Below are 7,723 nucleotides of genomic sequence, written 5' to 3'. Positions count from 1 at the left end.
AGACAGGAAATTTTCATGGGCCAGTCCTGGTTCATGCCATCGTTTTAGTCGAAAACAATGCGTATTGGGACCTTCGGCTGAAAATCAGTAAAATTGGGTTGAAATTTTAAGAAGACTGAAAGTGTGCCAGTAATTTAACCATAACAGTTAAGTCAATTTTGTCTTCTCTCTTTATTGGTTCCAGATAGATGATGCTTCATATAACTTTATAGTAAAAATGTAATGTATGTGAAATAAGCTATTTCCATTTTTAATTACTAATAAGAAAAAATGTAAAGTAAGCAAAAGCTATAGGCAGCCATCAATTTCCCTGTTGTCAGATTGTGTTAAATACTGCCAATCTAGTAATATCTATCCAAATTAAATTACAGTAAAACTCTCATCTAATGGGCACAAATTACTTTTATTGGGGTTAGTTTTATTTTAGCAACACTGAGGCTATTTTAGCAACACTAATTAGCAAGGTGTCAAATTCATTGATCCTCTGGTTGCCTGACCTGTGAATTATGCCAAAAAGTTAATGTGCTTCTAAGGACCAACAATGTAAATAGATTTGAAAAATAGCTATTCAGAAAAAATTAAGGAGTAGCATTTTTATTGCTGTCTTGCCACACTTCAAGCAATTTGGCATATGAGGAGAGGTTTTATTGTAACTCAAGGGAATCTTTAGACTTCAGATATAAAGCTATCAGATACTCAGCATCATTGGCTTGGCAAGGAACCAATGAAAACAGTATGTGTTTCTTACTTGAAGGTCCCTTGATATTTTTGGAGGCTTAGAAGTCAACTGGCATACTGGATTCATTGTTGGAGGCTGACAGCAACATTTAAATCTCAGTCAATATAAATGATATGCATTTCACAATGACGTTGTTAACTGCCATCATGTTGATTTCAACGTATGCCAGCCCTATGAATGAAAGACCACCAAGTCACTCTATCATCAGGTCTTGCAGTCTCAACATGGTGGCCTCCTTGATAGAGTCTTTCCATCAGTAATCAGGCCTTCCTCTTTTTCTACTGCCTTTCCAAGGCATTTATTTGCCCATGATACCTGCATAAGTTTTCTCCAGCACCATATCTCAAATGAGTTTATTTTCTTTCAGTCAGCTTCTTCCTCTTCTGATTTTTAGACTTCAGCTTAATTTTAATTAATTACTACTACAAAGTATACGAAATCTTTCAATATCTCAATGTCTTCATTGTCTGTCAAGTCACTGAACAGTTGCATTTAAGATTATGACCATATCTATTCCCTTTTGTTTCCTGTCTATCCTTAACTGCTTTGAGCTTTTTTTTTTTTTTTGGCTGCAGATGGTGCCTTTTGCATTCTTCCTTCTTCTATGGCTCCAGTCAAAAATGTTTCTGGTTCCCAATCTTGACTGCTTTTGCTATATCTCTCTTCACCATTAATGCCACCTCATTTTTTTTTTTACATTTTTATTTCCTGAGTCAATCACCAAGTTATCTGACGAAAAATGTCCCATTTCTATCCGCTTTAGTTCACCAATTTTAGCTCACTCATATTTTTCACATTCCATCTTCCTATAATATGTCCTGTACAGTTTTAGACTTTCCTTTCACTGCCCAACACATCAACTGGATTGAAACCCTTTTAGCTTTGATCCAGTTGTTCCATTGGCCACAGTGACACAATTTAGTAGTTGTCCTCTGCTATTTTTCAATCGCTCGTTGAGTGCCTTACAATTTGGGAGTCTCATTTTCATGCCTTACCTGTTGTTTCAGTTTGGTCAGTCTCATCATAGGGCTTTCAAAATAGAAGACTTCAGAAGTGGCTTGCCATGGCCGCCTTCTGTGCAATACTAACAAGTGGTAGCTAGTCGCCACTCCCATTATCTCCAAGATATCCCCAGTGGTATCACCTCCACGATGGCTGCTGCCCATTAACCCTTTGGCACATTTAATCTGGCTATCTCTTCAGCAAAAGCCCGACTGTCAAGGGAAACTATCAGCAGCACTGCTACCATCAGCAGAGCCTTTTGCCTCATAGTAGCATTCAGTCCCACCACCATGGAATGATAGTACCTTGGTGGAACAGTGGCATTGACGCGAACACAATTTGGTACGAAAATGAATAAACCAAATATTTGTTTTCTCAACAATCAAAAGAGAAAATGATAAGCAAAATGGCTAGCCTACAAATTAAAAAAGCAGTTTGAGCTCATGAAGTCTACTACATATATTGGTTTCACATATAGGTGTATATCTTTGCAAGCTACAGATGTGGCAAAATGTATGGAAAAAGCATGAGACCATTGCATCGAGTGATCTATGTATGTACAAATGCCTTCTGTGTAAGAAGACAGTTTCTTTTGTTTTCATTATATACATGTATAATACATGGCATGATTGTGGAATAAGACCACATATTCAGAATATTTTCTATTTCGTGTACACATCTGGCTACTACCTATAAAATAGGTTTTCCCCAGTCACTATAACTATGTGGTGGGAGGTAATGGAATGTAACATGATGCTGCCTGGGTACCAAACTGAGATTTACATTATTTATTTCCTCCCTTCCTTCTTCCTTTCTCTTGCTTTTTCATTACTAGGGTTTTGTTACTAGGAATGAATGGCTGGCTTATTTAAAAGACTAAACCACTGAAGCAGGTTTCAGCGGTGGGCTCTGCTAGAGTGTTGAAGTTACAGTAGCTGCCCAAAGATACCAGGTGTGGTGATGGCTCTAGCAGCTATTCCATTTTGTGTGTCCACATTCCCTTATCTGTTCTCATCTTATGCCTGGTTCATGGGAGAAAGTTAGAGATTTGCTGGCTGCAACATGCAATGAAGAATCGTGGTTGAGAACTGGTCTATACATTGGGGTAGCATAGCATTTTTAAAGACACAGACACACAGGGACACACAGTATCTGATCAAAGTGCTAATCTGTAGTGCAGATCAATGGCCCATCCGCCTCTGGCATGTGGTCCCTAAAAAATTCCCTGAAAAGGTGTATGACCCTCAGTTCAGAAAGAAAAGTAACCACTTCAATAGATTAATAGCCTTAGAAGAATCCCAATTTATTTGCAGTCTGAAGACCTGATACAATGATTTAGAACTTTAGCAGAGCTGGGCTAGGTCAACTGCTTGGAAGATTTCCAAGAAACACATAAATCTTGAAGGAAACGGTGGTCGTGAGGGAACAACAAAGTACTGTATAGAGGGCAAGGCAACCTGTTTGGAAATCTGGAATGAGGAACAAGGTAAGCAGGGCATGCCTTCTCTCTCTCTCTCTCTCTCTCTCTCTCTCTCTCTCTCTCTCTCTCTCTCTGTGTGTGTGTGTGTGTGTGTCTTTCTCTGTTTTCATCTGGTTCAAAGTCTGAAGCGAACTATTTGCTTTATTCTTATGAACAAGGGAGGAAGAAGAAAGAAAGCATTGTTTATATTATTGATAATTAGTTTAAACTCAAGAATAAAAAATGGAGATTCACTTATCAACTGAGAAGTTTGTATATATGCACATGCCTGTGTACCAAAATACTTTAACTTTTAATACAAAGCTGCAGGGACCAGGAGGCATTCACATGTACATGGCAGAAGATTGAAATGTGTAGAGTAGACCCAAGTGCTGATTTATCTATTTAAGGGTGCCCAAACCTATGGATGGAGGATAATTTGATATTGCATTATCTCTTCATGGAACTCATCAAATAAGGACTATTGTGGTGTCAACCCAACTTTTATTTGCATTTAGCTAATGGCCTTTACAACTTTTAGGCAGCATAACAAAAATAATAGATTCTCAGATAACTACTTCAATCTATTTTTAAATCACCTTTCAACTGCAAAATATTGTTTATGCAGTGGATATTTTGGCAGAACCTTAGCTGAGGAATGTTGAATTCTGGATCTCTGAGAGCAATAATGTAATTTCCTGGCATCTACAGCAAGTGATACTACCATATAGCTGATACACAGTTCATTATCATCCAATAATATTATCACTTATATCCTTGGAAATTTTTGTAAACACAGAGGAATACATGGTGAACTGTATTGTCGAAGGCTTTCATGGCCGGAATCACTCAGTTCTTGTGGGTTTTTTCGGGCTATATGGCCATGTTCTAGAGGCATTTCTCCTGACGTTTCACCTGCATCTATGGCAGGCTTCCTCAGAGGTCTGCTGGAGCTGGGAAAAAAGGGGTTTATATATCTGTGGAATGACCAGGGTGAGACAAAAGGCTTTTGTGAGTTGGGCTAGGTGTGAATCTTTTCAACTGACCACCTAGATTAGCATACAATGGGCTGACTGTGCCTGGAGCAAAACTCTTCTTGAAAGGTGATTAGATGTCCCTGCCTGTTTTTCTCTCTGCTGTTTTAATTTTAGAATTTTTTAATACTGGTAGCCAGATTTTGTTCATTTTCATGGTTTCTTCCTTTCTGTTGAAATTGTCCACATGTTTGTGGATTTCAATGGCTTCTCTGTGTAGTCTGACATGGTGGTTGTGAGAGTGGTCCAGCATTTTTGTGTTCTCAAATAAAATGCTGTGTCCTGGTTGGTTCATCAGGTGCTCTGCTATGGCTGACTTCTCTGGTTGGAGTAGTCTGCAGTGCCTTTCATGTTCCTGGATTCTTGTTTGGGCGCTGTGTTTGGTGGTCCCTATGTAGACTTGTCCACAGCTGCATGGTACACGGTAGACTCCTGCAGAGGTGAAAGGATCCCTCTTGTCCTTTGCTTGTCCAACATACAAACAATCTACAAACCCACCAAGAAAATCCAACAAATGCTACGTTCAGCAAAGGACAAGAGGGATCCTCTCACCTCTGCAGGAGTCTACCGTGTACCATGCAGCTGTGGACAAGTCTACATAGGGACCACCAAACGCAGCGCCCAAACAAGAATCCAGGAACATGAAAGGCACTGCAGACTACTCCAACCAGAGAAATCAGCCATAGCAGAGCACCTGATGAACCAACCAGGACACAGCATTTTATTTGAGAACACAAAAATGCTGGACCACTCTCACAACCACCATGTCAGACTACACAGAGAAGCCATTGAAATCCACAAACATGTGGACAATTTCAACAGAAAGGAAGAAACCATGAAAATGAACAAAATCTGGCTACCAGTATTTAAAAATTCTAAAATTAAAACAGCAGAGAGAAAAACAGGCAGGGACATCTAATCACCCTTCAAGAAGAGTTTTGCTCCAGGCACAGTCAGCCCATTGTATGCTAATCTAGGTGGTCAGTTGAAAAGATTCACACCTAGCCCAACTCACAAAAGCCTTTTGTCTCACCCTGGTCATTCCACAGATATATAAACCCCTTTTTTCCCAGCTCCAGCAGACCTCTGAGGAAGCCTGCCATAGATGCAGGCGAAACGTCAGGAGAAATGCCTCTAGAACATGGCCATATAGCCCGAAAAAACCCACAAGAACTGACATGGTGAACTATTTCTTCATGAGTCTGAGTACATACACTTCCATTCTGTCAAAGAAAAACCCAAGATTCTCTTCTTGTAACCAGGTAAGCATCTGAAACCTGAGTTCTATTAAAACCCTAAGAAGTCGAGTCAGTAAACCAATCGCCCTCCACATATTGTTGGAACTTTAAAGTAGGGTGGGCAATTGTGGAAGGCTAGGAGGCTGCATTAGGCCTTCAGGAGACCCACCCTCAAAATGTAAGTAAAAGTAAAGGTTTCACCTGACATTTAGTCTCGTTGTGTCCAACTCGGTGGTGGTGGTGGGGATGTGTGTGTGTGTTCATCTCCATTTCTAAGCTGAAGAGCCAGCGTTGTCCAAAGACACCTCCAAGTTCATCTGGCCAGCATGACTGCATGGAGCACCGTTACCTTCCCACAGAAGCAGTATCTATTGTTCTACTCATATTTGCATGTTTTTGAACTACTAGCCTAACAGCAGGAGCTCATCCCAATCCCTGGATTCAAACTTTCCATCAGCAAGTTCACTTCAAAATGTATCCACTTCTTAAATGCCCTCCAAACAAGAGATGTTTTTGGGGCTTTTCTGGCTCTTTTTAAAACAAGGATGGGTTAGGGTCTAGTAGTGTTTAGAATTTCTAGTGTAATTTTAAAAATATATGAAGAGAACTGAAGCATTAACATTGCTTACATTGGAAATAAGATTTATTTTCATAATAAAACTTGTAGGAAAAGGAAAGAGGAAAAGGAGTGCAATGTTTTGAATATATATATGGGAATTTGATATCCTGTCTTTCTACCAATATAGAACTCCCATTCCCATGTGCATATTTACACATTCCCCTACCTTAACCCATATTATGTTTAATAAAAAGATTCATAAGTAGAACTGTTTTCGTGTTGTGTTCAAAACAGTGTTTCATAGACAAATGTGAGTTATTAGTGGCAAAGAAGAATCCAATTTCTTTATTAGTACAATTCCACTGATTCACCAATTTGTGGTCCTTTGATTGTACTTCTGCACGCCCTTACAACTTCACCATCTTGCACTACTGCTATTCCTTATTTTTGGCATTTATAACTTTTTGGAAAACACAATTTGGAGATCATAACTTTTAAAGTAAAGCATGGTATAATTTAAAAATGGAACCTATAGTGCAATGAAGCCATCCCTTGTATCATTTTTGTGCTATTTAACTTTGTCAATTGGTTCATTGTCTATAATAGCAATGAACCAAACTCTCTTCAACCAGCCACTGATTGATAAAGCAGTTGTGTTTTTCCAATCCTGTTTCCACTCTAACCTTGCTGTCAAAGTAATACAATAGGAAGTGAGCAGAAGTCATTTCCTATTTACGTCCTAAATTGATCCAGGAGTTTTTTTGATATTTTGATAAGATAGATAGATAGACTAACATTTTTTTTATCTCTGGGAGATTGAGAGGGCTCAAAATATGGTGGAAATGCCCTCAGAGTGCATGGGGGTGGTCTGATCACTGAGACTACAAAAACCCAGAGGACCTACCTATAGCAGGCATGGGCAAACTTTGGCCCTCCAGGTGTTTTGGAGTCCAACTCCCACAATTCCTAACAGACTACTAGTTGTTGGGAATTGTGGGAGTTGGACTCCAAAACACCTGGAAGGCTGATTTTTTTCCATGCCTGGCCGATAGCCTGCGGACTACATTTTGCCCACCTCTGGTTTAAATTATATGCTCATAGATGAATGAGAGGGGAAAGAGGGTTATATTTATATTTGTGAGCGTGTGTATTGCAAGATAGCTAGATCAATTGGATACATACATATAGACTGGATACATATTTTGTTTTGCTTTTGCCCCCAGTATTCTGTTTAAAACAAACTTTCCCATGGTATTTGGGAGAGAGAATCGGCCTTACGACTTTTCTGGTGAATGTAACCTTTCTGATTAATTTATAGTGAGAACATTTCAGTTCAAATGTTTAAAACATTCCTGACTGATTCACAGGGCAATTACTTTGATTTATACTGTGGAGAAAAGGTTTCAGATGATGATGAAAGGGAAATGAAACAAGCAAGAGAAACACGGCTATAAACTACTCTCCTTTTTTTGTGGAAAAGATTATTCTTGCTAGTATTGGAAATAACTCCCCCAAAGATAGGGTTTAATTGCTGTGCTCCTTCTGCTTGCCCCTCTGTTTTTTGTAATAGGTTATTCTCTGGTTCGCGCAAAGCAAAAGAGTTAAAAAGGATGAAATGTTGATCTATCTATGTAGGAATTTTCTAAACAATGAGATCACATCATCTATTTAACACTATGGTCTCCAAAGGAG

The sequence above is a fragment of the Anolis sagrei genome, chromosome 2 (genome assembly GCF_037176765.1).
Source record: "Anolis sagrei isolate rAnoSag1 chromosome 2, rAnoSag1.mat, whole genome shotgun sequence".
Taxonomy (NCBI): Eukaryota; Metazoa; Chordata; class Lepidosauria; order Squamata; family Dactyloidae; genus Anolis; species Anolis sagrei.
The sequence above is the reverse complement of the archived record's forward strand: the minus strand, read 5'-3'. Positions refer to the sequence as shown.